General features: G+C 38.7%; 1 protein-coding gene across 1 annotated transcript in view; it reads left to right on the top strand.

Annotated features, from left to right (window-relative positions):
• LOC104097776 (uncharacterized) overlaps window positions 1-25,571 on the top strand; it is a 121,538-nt gene that overhangs the window by 28,451 nt on the left and 67,516 nt on the right. The gene's annotated exons all lie outside the window — the stretch shown is intronic.

Here is a 25,571-nt window from a genome sequence, read left to right as displayed (position 1 = left end):
GGTCATCATACTGGCGTTCTCTGATACGATCATAAAGAGAAGACTGAGAAACCACACAAGCCAAAACTCGGCTTGACTCGAAAATATCCAATCCAGTATTTTAAAAGGCGTGGGCGTAAGGTGAGGTATTTTACAAATGCCTCAGTGGGGAGTAAGCCCCGAGGCTGGGCGTAAGCCCCATATGTATTTATTTTTTAATATTTTATAAAATAATATAATTACATTAAATATTTATAAACATGTAAAATTGCATAAAAATTGAAGAAAACTATAAATATGTGATGTGTGTGTGTGTGTGTGTGTATATATATATATATATATATATATGTGTGTGTGTGTGTATGTGATTCATCCCCACAAAAAACTAGTCAAAACAATCTATTATACGCTACTTAGAAGCACAAGTAACTTGAGTCGAAAAGAATAAAGTTTTCTACATGGAGGAATAAAAAGGATGGCTAACCTGCAATTTGAACTTTGAACTTGCATCTATGAAGGAGAATGGAATTCTCTTTGTATTTGTAAAAAAATTGAATATTTGTTGCTTTTGGGAGATATTAGCAGACTAGCGGAGAAGATAAAAAATTGGAAAAGACCATGATTTAGGGCTTCAATCAATAAAAATGGTCGACTTTTAAATTTAATACATTTTAGTTCCTTTTTAAAACTTTTGAGTAATTACCAAACCGACTTTTGAGAATTTGGGTATTATATTAAGGACTTATTCAACAAATTTATTTTAATTTGAAAAAGTCTCTGGGGCTTACGCCTCAAACGCCCGGGCGTACGCCCCGAATTGCTGGGTGTACGCCTCTTGAGAGATGGATTCTGGGGTCATAAAGAAGTGCGAACCGCACCATTATTGTGCGGCCGCAGAATCAAAAGTGCGGCCGCACTCAGAAATGTGCGGTCCGCAGAAATCTTGCATGTCAAAGCTAAAACTCCAGAGTGCAGCAACACTCAGAAATGTGCGGTCCGCAGAAGTCTTGCATGTCAAAGCTAAAATTTGAGAGTGCGGCTGCACTCAAAAATATGCGGACCGCGGAATTTGAAGAAGTGCGACCGCAACCCAGAATTGTACAGCCGCATAAGATGAGCTTCAGAGAGATGGATTCTGGGGTCATAAAGAAGTGCGGACCGCACCATTATTGTGCGGCTGCAGAATCAAAAGTGCAGCCGCACTCAGAAATGTGCGGTCCACAGAAGTCTTGCATGTCAAAGCTAAAACTCGAGAGTGCGACCCCACTCAAAAATGTGCGGTCCGCAGAAGTCTTGCATGTCAAAGCTAAAATTCCAGAGTGCGGACGCACTCAGAAATGTGCGGACCACAGAATTTGAAGAAGTGCGGCCGCAACCAAAAATTGATGTCGCCCAAACTTACACCACTAATTGGGATTGTGAGGAGGTCAATGCAATTATAAATACCCAATGCGAGTCGCGGTCGATTCCACAGAGAGCTTTATGTTGGATTAGGTATATACCTAGTCTAAGTATATGACATGCCCAAGATTGCACTTTCACATATTGGGTTGTTTCTTTTCTACTCCTAAATCTTATGCTAACGCTGTAATTGTAAAGCTAAGAGACAATGTTTTTGGTATTGTTGTTTTTCAGGTTATAAAAGATCTAGGGTTGTAACTTCCACCTAGTTGGTTACATAACAGATTGAGAGCTTTAGGGCATGTTTGGTTGGTCGGGATAAAATATAGAAATCACACACGATTACTCACTCTATACCTCTCGGTAGTTTGAGTGATTTTACCCAATTTGGCTTTCTCAAGTCCAAATGGGTATTTCACAAAACAAGTGATAGATGCTCAAGTCGGGTCTTACTATCTCTAGATTCGACCCTTTTATTGGGGTTATCACTTTCTTGAGTTCACCCCAATTTCTTATTAGCAAAGTTTTTCTAGACTTAGTCTCTCTTCCTAAGGTAGAGACTAAGTCAATTAGGCATGAATCAATAGTTGCAACCATCAATTCTCAAATTCAAGCAAGAACTAGGCTAAATATCATATACCCAATCATAAATAAGCCCTAAATCAATCACCCATTAAGTAGCCATACTAGGATTGGGTCACAACCCTAGCTAAGGGTTTAGCTACTCATAGAAAATGAAGAAATTAAAGAAGAAACTAAGATAAAACTCATAATAGATGATTAAGGGAAGAAAATCTGATGTTAAAATGAGAAACTATTACAAAGTTACCCAAAACAATAAATAAAAACGGCTATCTATTCTTAGGTGTTCTCTGCTTAACCTAAATTTGAAAAAAAAAAGCTATTTATATCCAGCTGAAATTATCGGACAAAATTGTCCTTGCGGAGATTCTGCACCCGCACACATAATTGTGAGGCTGCGGAGATTCTGCAGCCTCACAATTATGTGTGCGGTCCGCACTTGGACTCTAGCTTGACATGATGGACTTCTGCGGCCACACAATTCTGGGTTGCGGCCGCACTTCTTCAAATTCCGTGGTCAACACATTTCTGAGTGCGGCCGCACTCTCGAATTTTAGCTTTGACATGCAAGACTTCTGCGGACCGCACATTTCTGAGTGCGGCCGCACTCTTGAGTTTTAGCTTTGACATGCAAGACTTCTGCGGACCGCACATTTCTGAGTGCGGCCACACTTTTGATTCTGCGGCCGCACAATAATGATGCGGTCCACACTTCTTCATGACCCCAGAATCCATCTCTCTGAACCTCATCTTTTGCGGCCGCAGAATAATTGTGCGGTCCGCACTTTGCATAGAAATTTTGTCAGAGGCTTCCTCATGTTCTGCAGCCGCACTCAATATTGTGCGGTCCGCATTTTGCCCTTTTAGCTTTATTTTGGTCCTTGTCCAAAATTACACCTTCTTGAGTTGATTTTCATCTCTTTGACTCATATTTCAACACTCCCGCAAGAAAGCACATTTCATCAGTTTTCAAGAAAACCTTAAAGCAATTTTGAGCTAAAATGAAAGTAAAAGAGTGCAAATAAGTAGTCAAAATCCCTACTTATCAACTCCCCCAAACTTAAGCTTTTGCTTGTCCTCAAGCAAATAAGGTAATTCCCACCTCCACAAGAAAAGAGCTATTTCAGCTAGCCTAAGGTGAATCAAACACACATAAATTGGGACCAACAATTATCCACCACATTTATGAATTATCAACAATACAATGATTTGACTTTTTAAGTACAATAGTTCTAATGTGACACTAGAGCATCAACAATTGACTTTATTCATCAAGGAAGCTCGCTCTTTCATGTAGGTCACTGTGGATCCCAAACTCCTCCTCCTCTACTCTCCGTTAGCGTATCTCACTTTAGAATGTAACACTCAATTCAAGGATTGTGAAAAGTTTGCTCATCTTTCTCAAAAGAATTTCACAAGTACGGCTCTGAGTACCATATGCTTGCCCCTCATGTAAATCACCATTAATATAAACTCACTCGACTTGAAATCATGTAGGGCTTTTTCGGGATGTAATAAAGGCTTTTGGACTAAAGAACGATTTGTTGGATTATCATCTTTCCATAAGCACTCTATTTTCTCTTTTTGGTTCATACTTTGTCGACTTTTTGAGTCATTTTCTTTTTCCTCAGGGGAACTAGAGAGACTTAACGTCTCTTTCTTTGTTATGATATTCATTTTCTCCTTCTTTATTTACTCCATGTCTTTCATCCTTGTTTTTCTTTGAATCCCTTCAACTCTTTACTTTATTCACTTTCTTTTTGGCATTTTTTATTTTGTTCTTTCTTTCTTTTCTTTGCCTTCCCTTTTATTCATTTCTTTCCTCTTCTTTGTACCTTTATATCACTTTCATCTCCTCGTCTCTCCCCCAAACTTATGTTTTAGCCAATTGTTTCTCGAGAATGACAAGGAAAGATCGGGTGCCAAGAGAGGGATATTATAAACGGGTTACAAGCTTGTAACGTTATTAAATGAAAAAGGGCTTAGGCTCAAATGGGTTGACTAAGGATATCACATTGGTAGGCTATGGAAGATTTCAAATTGGATCAAGGAGAGCCTACAATCATTTCTCAAGCCAAGCCAAACTTAGAATTTCGCCTAGAAAAATATTCGGGGCAAGTTCTAGACTATTAGCATGGGTACTTTGGACGACCCCGATATCAATAAAGTCGACTCCCAGTCAAACTTCCAAACCTTCTATTTTCAACTTTCGCCATTTCAAGCCAAAATCAACTACGGACTTCCAAATAAATATCCGGACACACTCCTAAGTCCAAAATCACTATACGGAACTATTGGAATCATAAAAATTTCATTTCAGAGTCGTTTGCTCAAAAGTCGACTCTCTGGTCAACTCTTTTCTTTTAAGCTTCTTAAATAAGAAATGTTCTCCCAATTTGATCCCAAATTGTCCGAAAACCAAACTCAACCACACACGCAAGTCATAATACGTATTACGAAGTTGTTCGGGACCTTAAGTCATTGTACGGGGCGTAAATTCTTAAAATGACAAGTCGGGTTATTACATTCTCCCCCTCTTAAACATACGTTCGTCCTCAAACGTGCCAAGAATTATTCTGAGGACATTAAATTACTGATTGCATTCTTACACACATCACTTGCGGGTGATTCTACGTCACCGCAAATTTAATATGGACCCGACAACGCCATCTCAGTTGAAGATTACTTGTTTCATCCATACTTATAAACTTTAAAACTAATTTCTTACACTCCAAACATTTTCAAAAGGCCTGATTTTCACATTAACACGTGACATTAGTCTCAACTGGCTATAGCAACTCGTGCCTACGCACACATCAACTTTCATTATAGTGCTGAAGTACTTCAAATTGTTTTTGGGGTATTACATTCTACACCACTTAGGATCATTCGCCCTTGAATGAGAAGTAGAATCCGCCCTCAAACACATAATATAACATATCTCTTCTTTCGCACGTCTCAATAACCCAAATTTTACTAACTCCCAAAATTTTCAGAAATTTCGGCAGAGTCCCCCCTGTAATTGGGCCTATCCACCTGCCAGAGTAACACCAAAACAACTCCTAACAATATATCCACAACCCAACAAAGCACCATAATGTATATATCAATAACACTAATCTCAGCATTATAAGCACTGCATTATCATAATGATATCTAGACATGAAGCACATAATATGTATGCCCATAACCACATCTCTGGTCTTAATAGTTGTTCATAATCGATTACAACATCGCCAATTAACCTCATGTTAACAACATCTCATTTCAAACCTCCACTTTACTAACAACGAGACACGAGGCATGAAGACCTCATAATTATTTACCCAAATTAACGAGTCATATTTAACGCCACTTGTGCACTTACCTCGTAGGCTAAAATGCGATAATTACAACACAAATATGGCAAATTATGCACAGAGAAATTCATACTAGAATTTTCAAATAAACCTCACAGGCATGACTCCCTATAAGTACTATAGTACAAATTTAGTTTCACAAAGGAGAATTTAAACACATAAATTTTCATCATAAGGATCTCTTCCTTATATAACTTCCACCGCGGCTCGTAGCCCAGTTTAAACATATCAAATCATATTAAAATGCGAGGATCTCGTCCTCAGTTCTGAATCACAAGTATTTTGCACATTGTGCCTACAAAAATTTTCCATTTCCTTTCTTTCTTCTTTTCAATAAATTCTGTAAATAATTTTCAAAACACATAATGAGCCCCCATACCAATAGGGCATATAATTCATAAAATTAAAATCAATTATTCCGAAATCACATCAAAACCCACTATAGAGAGTAATAGAAAGCCACTTTTGGACTTATAGTCCTCAATAGTGTACAAAATGAAAATGATAGACACAGCCTAACATCATCAAATCTCTCGACAGGTATAGACATATAAGTGGGTCACAATATTATGAAGCTCACCCATAAGCGAGGCATAATATGAGGACTCGCCTCAATATTCAGAACCGAATTAAATTAAGGAGAGAAATCCCTTTATAACAATTCGGGATCGTACCTGTAACGACACCATATGGTATGGTGGCCCCGGCCACACCATAATAAACATATCAACGGGCTGGCCTCTCCCTCTAGGGTGCCCTCTACCCGCCTGTCCTCCACCCCTAACTAGTTATGCACGTGGGGTAGTAGCTGCATTGGGGCCCGTAGCCTGAGTGTTCTGATGAAATTCACCCCTCCCAAGTCTAGGACAATCTCTCATGATGTGTCTAATATCACCACACTCATAACAACCCCTCTGAGGTCGCGGCTACTCGTACTGAGTCTATGCCGGATAATTGGAATAACCACTGTAAGAATTTCGTGTCGGTGGTGTACTATAAGATCTTACTGGAGCACCTCGAGTAATTTGATGTGTGGACTGAGCTGGACGACTGCTCGAGCCTCCACCATAATGGGTCATAACAGAAGAGTAAAATCCACTGAACCCTCCTAAGCTTCGAGATCTTTTAGACTCCTTAGACTCCCTTTCCTCACCTAGAACACCCTCAATCCTCCTCGCAATCTCCACTACTTGTTGAAATGGAGTATCAGTTTGCAACTCTCAAGCCATGCATATTTTAAGATCATAATCGAGCCCCTCAATGAATCTACAGACCTGCTCTCTGACTGTAGGAACCAAGATAGGTGCGTGTCGGGCTAACTCACTGAACCTAATAGCATATTTTGACACCGTCATGGTGACCTGATGCTACCATTCAAAATCTGTGCGCCATGCATCCTGGAGAGTCTGGGGAACAAATTATTTCAAAAACATTTCCGAAAATTGAGCCCAAGTTGGTGGTGTTGCATTGGCTGGTCTACCTTCTTCATAGATTTGCCACCACTGATACGCTGTGCCTGACAACTGAAATGTAGTAAAGGCAACTCCGCTCACTTCCACAATACCCATGGTGCGAAGAATACGATGACACTTTTCTAAAAATCCCTGGGCATCCTCTGTAGTTGTGCCACTGAAAGTAGGTGGACTATACCTCTTAAACCTTTCAAGTCTCTTTTGTTCTTCTTCTGATGCCTCTAGCCTGACCTCAGGCTGAACCGGAATAATAGGTTGTACAGGTACTACACCTGAAACCTGACCAATGTGAACCCGCTGCTCTGGAGTGCGGGTGGTAGGAGTCTGAGTTACTCCCCCAATCTGTGAAATATTTGGTGCAACAGAGATCAATCCTGTCTGAGTTAATGTACCAAACATATTCAAGAACTATGCTAAAGCATCCTGAAGTTCGGGGGTAACAATAGGTGCTTCTGGTACCTGTCCCCCAACTAGAGCTACTGGCGGCTCCTCAACTGCTGCTTTGATAGGTTCTCTAGTCGCAGCACGTGCTCTTTCTCGGCCTCTACCTCGGCCTCTACCTCTTGCGGCCCTAGCAGTATGCACGGGTGTCTTCTTAATTGAGCCGGTAGAACGTGTCCTCACAATTTGTGAGGGAATAGAGATACAACGGCTCAAATTCCAAGATCAACAAATTCCGCAAGACAGGAATGGAAGAAGTGGAAATTTCCTAACTGTTCTGTAGCCTCTCGAAGATAAGTACAGACGTCTCCGTACCGATCAATAAGACTCTACTAGACTCGTTCGTGACTCGTAGAACCTATGAACCTAGGGCTCTGATACCAATTTGTCACGACCCAAAAATCCCACCAAAAGCGTCGTTATGGCACCTAGTCTTAAAGACTAGGTAAGCCGATTACAATTACATTTCGAGCCATTTTGTTTTTGAAACAATTCAAGTGTCGAAACTAAAAGCGGAAAAACAAATGTAACAACCTCCCAAGACTGGTAATACTGAGTCACAAACTTTAACTGAATACATGCAGTGATCTCAAGGATCGAATATACAACACTGTTCGAATAAGAGTTGACAGTACAATAAAATGGAAAGACTCCAAGGGACTGCGACGACCAAGCAGCTCTACCTTGAATCCTTGCGATCACACTCTAATCTCTGTCCGAATTCGATATCTCCAATACTTGGCTCTGCACAAAAATGTGCAGAAGTGTAGTATGAGTACACCACAGTCAGTACCCAGTAAGTATCAAGACTAACCTCGGTAGAGTAGTGACGAGGTACAGTCAAGACACTCACTAGTCAAATAACATATGCAAAATAATAGTATATAATAGTACTGAAAAACAACTAGCAGTGATAGCAACAAAAATCACCCAGTGATATAAACAACAAAGCAACAAGAACACCAGAATTATTGCTCAAACGAATAAAGAACACAAGTACAACCAATTAAACAGGTCCTTCATATATAAATCTTTCACATATAATTCTTTCGAATAAATACCTTCCGAATATATTTCTTTCAAATAAATATCTTTCGAATATAAAATTCTTTCAAATAAATATCTTTCGAATATAAAATTCTTTCAAGTAAATATCTTTCAAATAAAATTTACTCTGTGACACCTCATTTCATAATCATAAGACACGGTCTCAGCCCACTTTCATATTGTCGTAACACGGGTCTCAACCCACTTTCATATTTCCATGGCACCTTGTGCCCATATTTCTATCAAAACCGCACGGATAACTCACGTGCCAATAATAAAAATCATCATATTTTTCCAGCACCTCATGCCCATATTTCTTTCATAACCGCACAGACAACTCACGTGCCAATAATATAATCAGTATAGTTCCCTGGAACCTCGTGCCTGCATTTTATTTCACATTTGCACGGATACTTCACATGCCAATAACATAATCATTATATTTCCCTGGCACCTCGTGCCCATATTTCATATCACATCTGAACGGACAGTTCACATGCCAATAACCTAATCCGCCCGGCAATAGCCACAGGCTCACAATTTCAACATAGATCAGACTATTATCAAGTTTACCGAAACAACAAGATAAGCTGCATAATATATAAAATAAACACAAGGAAAATCACAACATCACATGAAAATTTCCAACGCAATAACCCCACATCATCGCATAAAAATTAACAACACAATAACCTCACATCATCACATATCATCCCTTATAATAGCCACCCTTATCTCTCCTATAGCTACCCTTATCACTCCTATAATAACCTCCCATATCCCTCCGCCTTGACAATATCAATAGCCACCCTTATCGCTCTTATAATATCCTCCCTTATCGCTCCGTTTAATAGTCTCCTTTATCACTCCACCCAGACAATATCCCAACACACATAACAATAGTGAAATGCCACCCTTATGCCCGTATAATGTCAACAATGGAATGCCACCCTTATAGCCACATAACAGTAACCCAAATCACACAAAATTCACACAAAATATTATCACTACAGCACAACATCATCAACTCGTATTGCTCGTAGGCCACAACCATTCCAAAGGTACAATAAAGTCAATTAATTTCACAATAGATAGTTCATGGCTCAACACAATGTATATAAAATCTCAAAAATAACCACAAGGACGGGAAGATAACTCATCACAGGACAACACCTTCTTTAATCCAACCTTTTGATAAATATATAAATGCCTCAATTTAAACTTATTTAATTAATTATTTGCAGATGAAAAATTCATAATGTGATTATTTCCAAGAAATATCAAATTAAAAACACATGGAATTCACATAAAAATCCAAGTGACAATAACACCAAATTATCATATAAAATACAAATTCGACAAACAAGAAATGAGGCATGACAAATCAAAGATTTACTAAGTTCCAACAATTTTCCAATTTAATACATAAGGGCGTCTACGAATTTCAACCGATATAATTTGCACATATAAAGCAAGTACGTACACGTCACCTCGCGTACATAATTTTCAAGTACACAATTTTCACATAAGACTCAATGCCTAAGGGGTAATTCCCCCACTTAAGGTTAGGCAAGATACTTACCTCATTTTCCAACCAATATCAAGATTCTAATAAACCTTTGCCTCGCTAATTCGTGTCCAAAAGCTTCAAATCTAGTCACAAACAATTCAATATACTCAACATGAATCGTAGGAAATAATTCCATATGAATTTGCTAAATTTCACAATATAAATCCGCAATTAATTCAAAAATCAATAGTGGGGCCCACGTCACGAAACCCTAAAAAAGTTACAAAATATCCCATTCAACCACGAGTCCAACCATATAAAAATTATCGAATTCTGACATCGGATTGAACTTCAAATCTTCATTTTACATTTTTGGAAGATTTTATAAAAATCTGATTTTTCTTGCATAAATTCACGGATTCATGATGTAAATAAGTATGGAATCATAAAATATAATCAATATAGGATAAGGAACACTTACACCAATATTTTTCCGTAACAATCGCCCAAAGATTGCCTAAACCGAGCTCCCCAAACTCAAAAATGAGTAAAAATGGCAAAACTCCCCGTTTTATGGGGTTTTACTGTTCGGGTGCCACAGGTGGCGTGGGGCGCTGCCTGTGGTGCTGTTTCCGGAACCCTTAAGCATCCCAGCGCCAGGGCTAGAGCCCTACGCTGCCCTGGGCGCTGACGGTAAGGCTGGCATGTGGGCCGGGCCCGGTCCTAAGTCGGCTTCATGGGCCTGTCCTAAGTGGGCCCAACAAATACTTTCTATTTTTTTTTTAAATTTTATTGAAGTTAGAGAGAAAAAATGGTAATAAAAATATCTAAGGCAATTCCTTGTAAATTATATTATAGAATTGTGACCTAAATATTTTAATTCAAATTTAAAGACAAAAATATTATAATCAGATGTTCAAAGCAATGCGTTATAATTTTATTATAGCATCAAAAAAAATATGGCAATATCTTTCTTAGTATTCCTCCCCCCTATGGAATGAGCACAACAAGGTGCTAATACCACCATTGAGAAGAGAAAGAAACTAATCAAGATATGCCAAAATACAAGTTACATATTAATTTTTGTTCATACAAGTTACATGGTATCTCTTACAAATTTCATAAATCCTTCAAGGTCCGGAGGAATTTCCGTTGGTGGTGGTGGAAAAGAAGCTTGGTCATTACCGCTTCCGGACGAAGCAGCATCCTCCACAAGTTCAGCTAGCATTTCTTCGTAAGCTTCGTCTACCTCTGGTTGTGATTCAACAAGTTCAAAATTTCTTCTTTCCGAACAGATCCAATCTCTGAAAAGTACTGATTTTCTCAAGCTCTCCCTCATAGACGCTCTATAATCACCGAGTTGAAGTCTTGCTTGACTGAAAGCGCTTTCTGATGCCACTGTTGAAGCTTGAATAGTTAAAATGTCTCGGGCCATCCTTGAAAGAATCAGAAAGTGTTTTTCTTTGTCCTTCCACCATTCCAAAATATTAAAGGAGCCGTCAGGATTCACTTCCTCAATTCCCTGTGACAAATAAACTTCAAGCTCATTTAGTTGTAAAAAATCACTAGTACTAGAACTTTGAGAATCCCTGAACCCCGCCCAAGCACTAAGTGCTCTTACTCCCGCAGTTCTTTTAGATGATTGAGAACTAGAAGAAGAAGGAATTGGAACATTTGGTCTAGCATGATCTAATGCAACTTGACAAGCATTGTAAATAGTTTGAACGTTTATTTTTATTGAGGCATTGCGTCCGAAAGTTTAGACAACTCCTCATCTTCAAGTGCTAAACCATTATAAATAGTTTCATACCAAAATTGAGGACCTCCTAATTTCATAGTAGGATTTAACAAGACAGCAACACCATAAATAGGGGGAATAGGGACTAGTGGATTATTATTAGTTGGGTTAATTTAGGAGCAGGACTAGTGGGTGTATCGTCATCCGGCTGCGTTTCATCAAACTCTATTTCTTTATCATCATTTTCATCAATAGTTGGATTACCATAAAGAGCATTCATATATTCATGGTTTAGTTGTTCACTGGGTGCAATATTATGGAAAAATTGACTCTCGGTAAATTATAATAAACTATTATCTCTATTAAGAATAGCAGGTGTAGGACGGGTAACAGGTTTGGGTTGGGGAGCCGGGGAAGTGGAGGAGGAACAGATTGGCCACTAGATTCACCACTCTTGGATTTTCCCTTATTTTTACTAAACATATTTTTTAAAGAATAAGCCATCTTAATTAATCAAGAAATACAAAGTAAATAAAACAAACAAAACTACATTATTAGAACTTAAGAGTGGGAACGAGTTTACCGAATTGACGAACAACTTGTTGAAAATTAATTATCGTTAAAGACTTGAAGACTTCAATTCACCAACTTCACAATTTTTCATAAATTGTAACAATAAAGTAAGCAATTATAGATGAAAATAAGAGAGAGATTGATGATTTTGTGAGAAAAATAAAAAAATGAGGAGGTATTTATAGTTGAAAGTAAGGAAAAAGTATAATTATAAAAAGTTTGGGGTTAAAACAAAGTTTGGGGGAGGGGGTTAAATGGCTATTTTGTAAATAGCCAATAGCTACTTTGGCAGAGGAAACAACTACATTTTAAATGCCCCAACGTGCAGATTTGTTTTTTTTAAAATTAGAGCCGTTGGGACCGTTTAGGCCCGCTAGGACCGGTCCGGTCCCGGTCCCAAACGGCCTGGTCTCGCGGGCCTCGCGCAAAGGACCGACCCACTTGTCAGGCCCACCTCCCCCGGTCCCGGTCTTAAACGGTTAGGACCGTTTAGGCCCACTACCCATATGGGCCGCGGTCCCGGGCCGGCCCACTTGCCAGGGTTAGCTGACGGCGACGGAAAATAGTTCCTGACACGAAAAAAGGCATAACTCTCTCATACAATGTTCGAATTCGACGATTCTTTTTGCTATGGCTCTGAAATTTCAATAAGGATCTAATGATTTAATCAAAACTGAATTTTGAGCTCATTTTTGTAATGTGATACCACGTATTTTTGAAGAATTGATGTCGAAACATTCTAGGTTCGATGCCGAAACATAGCAAATCAAGTCCGATTGACCTCATATTTTGCACGCAAGTCATAAATGACATAACTGACCTATCAAAATTTTCATAACTAGATTCCGACCCCGATATCAATAAAGTCGACTACCGATCAAACTTCCAAACCTTCCATTTCCGACTTTCGTCATTTCAAGCCAAAATCAACTACGGACTTCCAAATAAATATCCGGATACACTCCTAAGTCCAAAATCACCATACGGAGCTGTTGAAATCATAAAAATTCCATTCCGGAGTTGTTTGCTCAAAAGTCGACTCTCTGGTCAACTTTTTTCTTTTAAGCTTCTTAAATAAGAAATGTTCTCCCAATTTGATCCCAAATCGTCCGGAAACCAAACTCAACCACACACGCAAGTCATAATACGTATTACAAAGTTGTTTGGGACTTTAAGTCGTTGTACGTGGCATAAATTTTAAAACGGCAAGTCGGGTTGTTACAAATAAGCCCTAAATCAATCACCCATTAAGTACCCATACTAGGGTTGGGTCACAGCCCTAGCTAAGAGTTTAGCTACTCATAGAAAATGAAGAAATTAAAAAAGAAACTAAGATAAAACTCATAATAGATGATTAGGGAAAGCAAATCTAATGTTAAAATGATAACAATGTTACCCAAATCAATAAAGAAAACGACTATCTATTCTCAGGTATTCTCTGCTTAACCTAAATTTGACAAAAAGAGCTATTTATACCCAACTGAAATTATCGGACAAAATTGTCCCTGCGGAGATTTTGCGGCTGCACAATTATGTGTGCGGTCCGTACTTTGACACTAGCTTGACAGGATGGACTTCTGTGGCCGCACAATTCTGGGTTGCAGCCGCACTTCTTCAAATTTCGTGGTCCGCAGATTTCTGAGTGCGGCCGCACTCTCGAATTTTAGCTTTGACATGAAAGACTTCTGCGGACCGCACATTTCTGAGTGCGACCTCACTCTCGAGTTTTAGCTTTGACATGCAAGATTTATACGGACCGCACATTTCTGAGTGCGACCGCACTTTTGATTCTATGGCTGCACAATAATGGTGCGGTCCGCACTTCTTCATGACCCCAGAATCCATCTCTCTGAACCTCATCTTCTGCGGCCGCACAATAATTATGCGGTCCGCACTTTGCATAGAAATTTTGTTAGAGGCTTCCTCATGTTCTGCGGCCGCACTCAATATTGTGCGGTCCGCATTTTGCCCTTTTAGCTTTGTTTTGGTCCTTGTCCACAATTACTCCTTCTTGAGTTGATTTTCATCTCTTTAACTCATATTCCAACACTCATGCAAGAAAGCACATTTCATCAGTTTTCGAGAATACCTTTATGCAATTTTGAGCTAAAATGAAAGTAAAAGAGTGCAAATAAGTAGTCAAATTCCCTACTTATCACACCCCAAGGTGACACACTTGGCCTAATAAACCCCTTATCAAGAAGTTCCTTAAGTTGCTCTTTTAATTCTTTCAATTCAGCTGGTGCCATACGATACAGAAGAATAGAAATGGGCTGAGTGCCCGACACTGAGTCAATTCTGAAATCAATATCCCTATCGGGTATTCTGCAGGAAATACATCTGAAAAGTCTCGCACTACCAGTACTGAATCAATAGTAGGAGTGTCTGCATCAACATCTCTCACAAAGGCCAAATATGACAAACACCCCTTCCCAACCATACGTTGGGCCTTCAAAAAAGAAATTACCCTGCTGGGAACATAATCTAGAGAACCTCTCAATTCGACCTTTGGCAACCCCGGCATCGCCATCATCACGGTTCTTGCTTGATAGTACAGAATAGCATGACATGAAGACAACTAATCCATGCCCAAGATTACATTGAAATCAACCATACTGAGCAATAAAAGATCAACTCTAGTTTCTAGAGCCCCAATAGTTACCACACACAACCGATACACACGGTCCACAATAATGGTATTGCCCACTGGCGTAGATACACGAACAGGTGAAACTAAGGACTCACGGGCATATCCAGATAATGAGTAAAGTACGAATATACATACGAATAAGTGGAACTAGGGTCAAATAATATAGAAGCTTCCTTTGTCACACTAAGACAATACCCGTGACCACTGCATCTGAAGTAACAACATCTGGCCTGGAAGGAAAAGCATAAAATCGGGCCTGACTACCACCTGATCGGCCTCCACCTCTTGGGAGACCCCTAGATGACTGAGCCCCACCCCGAGCTGGATGGGCGGGTGGTGTAACTACTGGTGCCATCGGCCGAGAACTATGCTGTGGAGCACCACTCAACAACCTAGGACAATCTCTCTTGATATGACCAAATTCTCCGCACTCGAAACAACCCCTCCTCTGATGGAACTGCTGCTCCTGATAACCCGAGGAATTACCTGTAGAAGCCTGAGCGGACGAGTCATGGTGAGAACTCTGCGCTAGTAGTGCACTGAATGGCAATTGGCCTGAGTGAGCACTGTAAGAACCGTGGCTAGCTGATACACTACGATGAGTTAGACGAGTCGTCTGGGCGGGCTTATAAGGGCGACCCCTGTTGTGGTAGGACAGCCCCTCAGAAGGTACCCCACCAAAACTGCCCGAACCTCGAGGCCTCTTGGCCTCCCTCTCACCACGCTCCTGGCTATGGACCACCTCTATCTGCCGAGCAATGTCAACCACCTCGTCAAAAGTGGCACCAAATACCCTCTCCCAAGTCATAAGCAACCGCAACTGATACACGAGGCCATCAATGAACCTCCTAATCCTCTCTTTATCAGTGGGAACCAACCAAACTGCATGACGAGCGAACTCAGAAAACCTCATCTCGTATTGGGTCATATACATGCCATCCTACCGAAGTTGCTCAAACTATCTGCGCAGCTCCTCCATGCGAGACTGCGGCACGAACTTCTCCAAAAAGAGAACGAAAAACTCCTTCCATGTAAGTGGTGCTGCACCGACCGGCATGTGCCTCTCATAAACCTCCCACCATCTAAAGGCAGCCCTAGAAAACTGAAAAGAAGTGAACGAGACCCCACCGATCTCCAGAATACATGTTGTCCGAAGCATCCACTAGTACTTATCCAGAAAACCCTGAGCATCCTCTAACTTAGCACCGCTAAATGATGGAGGTCGAAGCCTCCCAAATCTATCAAGTCTCCTCTGCTCATCATCTGCCATAACGGGGACTACCGGGGCCTGAGAAGCTGCAACTGACTGGGTTAGTAGTGCCTCGGTATCTGAAGTCCCTACACTACCTTCTCTGGAGTACGGGCAACAGGGGTATGAGTACCTCCCCCGGCCTGAGAAGTGGTTGGTGTGGCCTCAGCCGAAACTACCTCAGCAAGGCCAGTGCAAACTATCAATATCTAGGCCAAAACTTCCTAAAGGCCTAGAATCACAATGGGCATAGCTGGGGCCTGAGTTGGTCCCGTCGGCTCAACTATATCTGGAATCTGCTCCTGAGCTGGAGAAACTGGTGGTGCTACAGGTGCTTCTTCAACTACTGTACGAGCTACAATCCGACCTCTACCACGGCCCCGGCCTCTCGCGGCCCTAACTGGTTGCACTAGTGGCTGACCGTCTGATCCAGTAGTACGTGTCCTCACCATCTGTGAGAGAATAGAATATCAGAAATTTAGTTTCCCCGTTCAAAAAATTCGTACGACAGAATACAAGAAAGTGAAATTTTTCTAAGGGTTCGACAACCTCTCGAAGATAAGTACAGATGTCTCTGTACCGATCCGCAAGACTCTACTAAACCTGCTCATGACTCGTGAGACCTATGTAACCTAGGCTCTCATACCAACTTGTCACGACCCAAAATCATATCCCGTCGTGATGGCGCCTATCATGGTACTAGGCATGCCGACAATCTCAATAAACTACAATTTTCTTTAAGTTTGAAAGCATAATGTGTAAATTTAATAAAAAACCCCCACACATACTGATATAGAATACACTCCCAAAATCTGGTGTCACTGACTACATGAGCATCTAAATAATAATATAGTCTCACTGGTAAAACACTATCTAGAAAATATAGAACAATACAATCAACTGAAAGGAAAAAGAGACAAGGTCTGCGAAACACCAACAGCTACCTCGGAATCTCCGAAAAATCAACTGCGCGAAGAAATCAATACCCACTGTGTCCAGGAACACCAGGATCTGCACGCGAAATGCAGGGTGTAGTATGAGTACAACCAACTCAGCAAGTAACAATACTAAATAAAGAACTGAAGTAGTGACGAGCTTCACAGCTAAGTCCAATTACAGTAATTTCCAACATAAGAAGGTAGGCATGCTTTCAAGTTCAACATTTAAGGCCAAAACAGTAATTTCATGTCAAGTTCAACTGAAACATGGATAATATCTTTGAGAAATTTCCAAACAGTGATATATGACAACTGTAGTACAATAATAATGAAATCAATGCATCCTCTCAGAGTAATAGTCACTCAGTCCTTTCACTCGCTTAGCACTCGACACTCGCACTCAGTAGGTACCTGCACTCACTAGGGGTGTGCACAGACTCCAGAGGGGCTCCTTCAACTCAAGCGTTATAATTCTCACGGACAACTCTCATGCTGCACGGACAACTCACGTGCTAGTATAATATTTGGATCCGCACGGATAACTCACGTGCTGCACAGACAACTCACGTGACATAATATAAATATCTGAATCCGTACGGACAACTCGTGTGCTACACGGACAACTCGCGTGCCATATTATATATATATATCTGGATCCGCACGGACAACTCGCGTGCTGCATGGATAACTCACGTGCCATAGTATAAATATCTCACAATCAGGTCCTCGGCCTCACTCAGTCATCAATCTTTCTAGTCTCTCGGGCTCTCAATAATCATGAAAATCAGTACAAACAGAAATGATGCAATGTATCAACAAGGAACAATAGAGTCTGAGATATGATATGCAAATAAACTGTGACTGAGTACAAAATAATAATTTAGCAGATAATTCAGCATGTACACGACCTCTGTAAGTCCCTACAGTGTCAACACATGGTTTAAACATGATTTATAGTTTGATTTCTCTAATACGTGAAAAAATGTACGGATAACAACAGATTACTCAACTACGCAGATCCATGGAATTGATCAAGTCACAATTCCTATGGTGCACGCCCACACACCCGCTACTAGCATGTGTGTCACCTCAAAACCAATCACATATCACAGAATTCAGGGTTTCATACTCTCAGGACCAAATTTAGAACTGTTACTTACCTCAAACCGTGTAATTCTTTATTCTTCTATGCCTTTACCTTGTCAATCGTCCTCCAAATGCCTCAAATCTAGTCACAAATAATTTGATTCAGTCAATACAAATTATAGGAATTAATTCCATATGAAAGTACTAATTTTCCAACAAAATCTAAAATTGCACTCAAAAATCGTCCCTGGGGCCCATGTCTTGGAACTCGAAAAATATTACAAAATATGAACGCCCATTCAACCACGAGTCCAACCATATCAAAATTACCAAATTCCAACATCAACTCGACCTCCAAATCGTAAATTCTTATTTTGAAATCCCTAGGCCCAATTCCTCTAATTTTACCACAACAACACGTAATCTAGTCGAAATACTAAATGATAATCTAATATTATTGACTAATAATGATCATAAGTGACTTGCCTCAAGTTTTCCCGTGAATTATCTCTGAAGAATCGCCTCAACCCGTGTTTGGAATGTCTAAAAATGAGAAAATTTCGGACCCCTCTGTTTTTGTACACTGCCTAGATGTTTCGCACCTGCGGAATTTTAACCACTTCTGCAGTTTTTCCTCCCGCTTCTGCGCCATTCTCGCTTCTGTGGACAAGAGTCCGCTTCTGCGGTCCAGTCCACTCCTAGCCCAGGCCGCATCTGCGACCTGGTTGTCGCTTCTGCTATCGCGCTTCTGCGACATTTTGTCCGCGTCTGCGAACCACACGCTTCTGCGATTCTAGGCTCACTTCTGCGAGCTCGCACCTGCGAGCCAATTTCCGCAAGTGTGATTGTATCAGATGGTAGAAGGTTTCCAATTTTGTTCTATGTCCGAATTTGATCGTTAACCATCCGAAACTCACCCGAGACCCTCGGGACCTCAGCTAAATACACCAACAAGTCTTACAACATCACACGAACTTAGTCGAAACCTCAAATCAAATCAAACAATGCCAAAATCACGAATCATACCCCCATTCAAGCTTAACGAAACTAAGAAATTTCAACTTCTACATTCGATGCCGAAACCTATCGAATCAAGTCCGATTGACCTCAAATTTTGCACACACGTCATAAATGACATAATGGACCTATGACAATTTTTAGAACTAGATTCCGACCTCGATATCAAAAAGTCAACTCCGCGGTCAAACATCCAAACTTAAACTTCCTATTTTCGCCATTTCAAGCATAATTTAGCTACATGCTTTTAAATAATTTTTCGAACATGCTCCTAAGTTAAAAATCACCATACGGAGCTATTAGAATCATCAAAACTCTATTCCAAGGTCGTTTACATATAAGTCAACCTCCGGTCAACTATTTTAACTTAAGCTTTAAACCTTGGAACAAAGTGTTCCAATTCATTCCAAAATCTCCCCGGACCCGAACCAATTACCCCAACAAGTAATATAACAACTGTAAAGCACAAATTGAGCAGTAAATAGAGGAACAAGGTTATAGTACTCAAAACGACCGGCCGGCTCGTTAAAGATCATTTTACATCGGTTCTATCATCACTCAATAAAGACATAACTTATCGAGATCTCATTAGTTTCAGGTACCTGAGCCTCTCCCATGAGGTCTTATAAAGTGTTATGTCGTGGTGCTCTTATAGAGTATTTGCCTCCTAATTATGACCATCTTGAACAATTGCTCATCTCCTTCTTCAATGGTTTTTATCTTTGGAACCGATTATTCTATTACGCTTCATGCATTCTTCAGACTATGTCCATCATGGACTTTATTCTATTTGGAGCATTCACAACAGAAATATTACATTTAGCTTTGGGTTAGCAAATGCCCGCGGTAATATTTTACAAATGAATTATCACTTGAATTTCAAGTTCACATTTTATTGTACGAGGATCTAGATGTACTCATAATAATTCATTCCACGTATCACTTTTTCAGCTGCCCATTTTCTCCCCCTAATGTTGGGATCATCAACACATATCCCAACCTTCTTTGGGGACCCATCTTTGTGCATTATGGTTGGCTAATTAAATCATATAGCACAACCATATTTTTAGATAAAAATTATTTTGTTCTTGACCCTGAACCAATTGTGATAAGGAGAATTTATCTTAACTTCTTGGCTAGATGCGTACAAGTGTTGTTGTATATTAAATAATATACCTCATACCAAATTTCTTTTTGGGAGTTTTATTCTCATAACCAATAGTTTAGCTATAATTGGAGGCATACAATTTCTTCTAATCCAACTTGGATTTAAACCAACATTATCATCACAATTTACATTCTAGAACTGTGCTCTAATAATTTGATCAAGCAACCTGGAAAAATCCAAACTGTAAGTTGTTAACTAACGCATATGTGACCATATAATAGATACATCTATTAAAATCATATAATAGTAAACGGTCCATATGGCAGGTGACTGGGTGTGTATATATATATATATATATATATATATATATATATATATATATATATATCACTTTTTATTCGTTCCAGAAATCAAGGGATTCAATTCCAACATTAGCTGGTATATCATTAGAATAAGCAGCACAAGAGAATTCTTGAAGAATCTTGTATTTCTTCAATATATGCCAATGTAAATTCTCAATTAATTTTTGCATCATAATTGAATCGGAATGACCAACCAGTCATGCCAACTGATATTTGTTTCAGTAAACCTTTAGTTTACTTGTGGTATGTGACTCTATCATCATGCTTATACATGTGTAGTACAAATAGATGAAAAGTCGAGTAACCTTTTATATTTATCCGGTATGATTATAGTAATATGAATATATTCAATCTTCCCTTCATTTATAGTCTCAATATCTCAACCACTTTGACTAATATCTTTGAAACTAAAAAAAGGTTTTTTGCGACTTATTACAAAATCAATGTCATGAACAATTTTATTCATGCGGATAGTAACAAATTAGTTCTTCTAGAGCTCTTAACTGATTTTGTACTATAAGATCTTTTGTCACACTATTCATATGGTGAATGTCTCATTTACGGAGAAAATCATATCATAATAATTGTCATGGTCAAAATCATCAGAAGCAAAAAAAATTCTTGCTTTAATTTTGCCTTTAATAATTATTTATAAGGCATGGCAAAATATTTTTGGCGTACCACATGTACGCGACCAATGAAGTATTCATGTAACCACACAATAATGTTTATTATCTGTCTTTCTCTCAAACCCCCCGTAGAGGTGAGTTGTAGTATTTATTCAATCATGCATAATCACATTCTTATGCATAATTTGTATCAATATATATTTTCACATTCACTTTTGGGAATGAGTTTGCATTTACAATGCTTATCACAAGTCACATTTTTATAGAATGAACCATAATCATCTGAACGTGCCTCATATTTACAAATCATATTGATACACATTTCCTTCGCCTTTGAAGGATAATTTTGAGAACCCTTGTTGTTCTCCATTTTATAATTATTATAATGATGACTATTATTATTTTAATCTTTGGCACGCCCACGTTCATTGGTCAACCACTTATCTCTATTTAGACTTATTATGCATCACTATCACATTTACTTCAAGAATGAAGCAAATAAAGTGGGACAAACTTCATGCTTTTTCATGAAAATTATATTATTTTCATTAGTCATCATTATATTATCAATATGGTGCATTGGAGCTCAAACCCAATTTCTTACCCATATAAATGCATGTTATGCCATAATATGTTGAGACTCAAACCCAATGCCTTACCCATATAAAGGCATGTTATGTCATAATATGTTGGGACTCAAACCTAACGTCTTATCATCATAATGCATCAGGACTTTAACTCGATGTCTTACCCTCGTGGTGTGTTGGGACTTGTGTCCATTGTCTTACCCTTAACTAATGACATAATAAGCCAAAGCATGTTAGATCTCACTTTCAAGCCATAATCATTATCACAGAAAATAACTAAGTTAGAAATAATAAATACATATACCGTGACTTGATTATTTTTCGCTCCAATGAATTGTAATTAATAACGTTAACTGACAGAATGTTTGAAAGTATTTTTACACACCTGAGCAAATTAAATCAGTTAGCATGCATAAAATCAATCAAAAGTTTGTTAAAAGAAAAAATGATCACTTGTATTATGCATACAATTGTAGAAAATAACAAAAATATTCATCCAGCATGAACAAAATATATTTAAAGCTTTGCAAAGTTTGGCTAGATATAACTGAGGGTTCAAAAGAATATCTTTTCATGAAATAATATAAATATCTAAGCATATATATATATATATATATATATATATATATATATATATATATATATATATATATATATATATATATATATTTCTAGAAAGCTTACATGCGATTTATATTCCAACAAGTAATATGGTACACCAACATATTCATGTAACATAAATATTATAAATTAGTAAGTCACTTTACCAGATTGAAACTATTTTGCTCAAATCTATTTGTCATGTTAATTTCATAAAAACTCAAAGAGAGAGAGTAATTATTACATGCTCATTTGCTAAATCAAATATGACATATAGAGGTATGAGTGAACCAAGAAGTATATAAAGATTATACCTCCCCGGATCTCTAGAGAAAGAAAGATTTACCACAATACTATCAAGAGAATATATGTACCATGTTAGTGTAGCAATTGTTTAGTACATACTAGACTTTCGTGGAAAAACTTGTCCATCCCTGCTATGTACTGTATGATTCCAGTTTGTCATTTAAAAAGTAAAAGTATTCTTGGTGAACATCCCATAAATCACTTGCAAGAAGTGAAATTTAACTTTAGTAAAATTGGAGAAGTCGTGCTGATAACGTGTTAAGAAACTTAGTTCAAAACAATAATATAAAACAAGAAAATAGATAAGAATATAAAGATAACGAGATGAGAGATTCTTATTTCTTCCATGTATTCAAGTGTGTACAATGTGATACCCAAAATCTCTATTTATAGGATGATATTTATGTAATACAAAGGGATTCCATGAACATGGTATTAACTATTGAGATCAAGGGGGATGATCGTGGATGAGGTTATGGAGGTGTGGGAGTTACAATCATAATGGTAAGAAGTAGTGAGAGGTTAATGGAGAAGAGTAATGGGAGTAACCTTTTTAGGAGTTATATACATTCACTACATAATATAATATTTCGTAACAGACCTTCCTTTTTATCTTTTCATTTAAGGCCTTGTTAACCAATTCTCTTTCATGTGAATTAAGACTTGTTATCTCATTATAGCCAAGTCTTAGCCACAAATTCCTATAAATAGGATGTACCTTTCACCATGGGAACACACCTTCAAGTTTCCCGTTCTTTGTCTTTCTCAAACCCTTTATCTATATATTAAGAGTAATTCTGAGAGTTGAGTGTTGGGAAATACTTATGTGAACTCTTTCTTTTGATTAATCTTGTGAGGTTATTCTCTCGAGGGTATTTGGTATTAATTAGAGTATTTACTCTAATTTTGTACTCTCTTTTGTACTATTATTGGTATAGTGAATTTGCTTCTCTCTGCTTATAGATGCAGATCACATTGATCGAACCACATGAAATTTGTGCCTTCTTTATTTGCTTTAATTGTCATTGTTATCAACTTGCATTGTCTTTATTATTTTTATTATAACGCTGTTTGACTAAATTTTGCACTACCCAGATCCCCCATCCTAACATTGGTCAATTAATTAGTGTACTGTATAGAACGTCAGCATGTTTGAAAAATTTTCAAGACTCGCTTTCACTTCCATTTTGAAATATCTACCATTATCTTTGATAATTGATAGTAATCCATGAAAATATTGCATGTCTATATAGACCAAGTTATCTGGTTTTACTAACCATTCTCGACCTTATCTGTAATGATCCGGTCAATCATTTTGAGTATTACAACCCCTTCCCCCATTTGCTGCTCAATTTTTGCTTTACAACTGTTATGTGACTTGCCAGGGTAATTGGTTTGGGTCCGGTGAGGTTTCAGAATGAATTAATACACTTAGTCTCAAGGATGAAAGTTTAAGTTGAAAAGGTTGACCGGATATTGACTTATGTGTAAACGACTCCGAAATAGAGTTTTGATGATTTCAATAGTTTCGTATGGTGATTTTGGACTTAGGAGTGTGCCCGAAAAATTATTTAGAAGCCCTAGTTAAATTAGACTTGAAATGGAAAAAAATAGAAAGTTTAAGTTGAAAGTGAGACCGGGGAGTTGACTTTTTGATATCGGGGTCAGAATCACGTTCTAAAACTTTTTATAGGTCTGTTATGTCATTTATGACTTGTGTGCAAAATTTAAGGTCAATCGAACTTGATTCGATAGGTTTCGACATCGAATGTAGAAGTTGGAATTTCTTAGTTTCGTTAAACTTGAATTGGACTTGAAATCGAATGTATGATTCGATGTTTTAGCGTTGTTTGATATGATTTGAGGTTTTGACTAAGTTCGTATGATATTTTGGGACTTGTTGGTATGTTTGGTTGAGGTCCCGAGGGCCTCGGGTGTGATTCGTAGTGGTTTCGGACCATTTTTCCTTATTTTGCAACTGCCAGAGCTGGTGTCTAGTGTTGTTCTTCACGAACGCGAAGGGTGTCATGCGTTTGCGGAGAAGGATTTTGGGGTGCTGGGAATTATCCCATCGCGAACGCGATGCAGTAGACGCGAACGCAGAGCAGAGGTTGGGCAAGCCTACGTGAACGTGAGTGAGCTATCACGAACGCGAAGAGGAAGGGGAGCTGGGGGCCTGCCTGGCGTTAAGCCTTTGAGAACGCAGCTCGTGGATCGCGAACGCGTAGGACAGAGATCGGAATGCTTCGCGAACGCGACAAGGAGGTCACGAACGCGAAGGAGGAAATTATGGCAGCATATGTTTTGTGCTCCGCGAACGTGAGGCAAGGGCCGCGTTCGCGAAGAAGAAAAGCATAGGCAGAAACTTTAAGTTTTGAAGTTGGGACTTTGTCCCATTTTCCATTTTTGACAAATTGGAGCTCGGGAAGAGGCGATTTTCGGGAAACTTTCAAAGAAAATAATGGGGTAAGTGTTCTTAACTCAATTTTGGTCAAATTACCCGAATCCATAGTTGTTTTTAACATTTAATTGATGAATTAAGTTGAAAAATTTAGAAAAACCCTCTTGGTTTAATTTGAAGATTTGAGGGTTGAGTTGATGTCAGATTTGAGTAAAATTTATATAATTGAACTCGTGGTTGAATGGGCGTTCATATTTTATAACTTTTGTCGGGTTCCGAGATGTGGGCTCCACGGGCGATGTTTGAGTGAAATTTCAGATTTTGTGGGAAAATTAGTATTTTGATATGGAATTAATTCCTATAATTTGTGTGGACTGAAATTAATTGTGACTAGATTCGAGTCGTTCAGAAGTTGATATGCGCAGAATGGAATTTGTGGAGCATTGTTTAGCTTGCTCGATATTGGATTCGGCTTATTCGAGGTAAGTAACATCTCTAATCTTGGAGCTGAGGGTATGAACCCTGATTATACGTGT

Source organism: Nicotiana tomentosiformis, chromosome 7 (genome assembly GCF_000390325.3).
Source record: "Nicotiana tomentosiformis chromosome 7, ASM39032v3, whole genome shotgun sequence".
NCBI classification, from domain to species: Eukaryota; Viridiplantae; Streptophyta; class Magnoliopsida; order Solanales; family Solanaceae; genus Nicotiana; species Nicotiana tomentosiformis.
The sequence above is the reverse complement of the archived record's forward strand: the minus strand, read 5'-3'. Positions and strand labels throughout refer to the sequence as shown.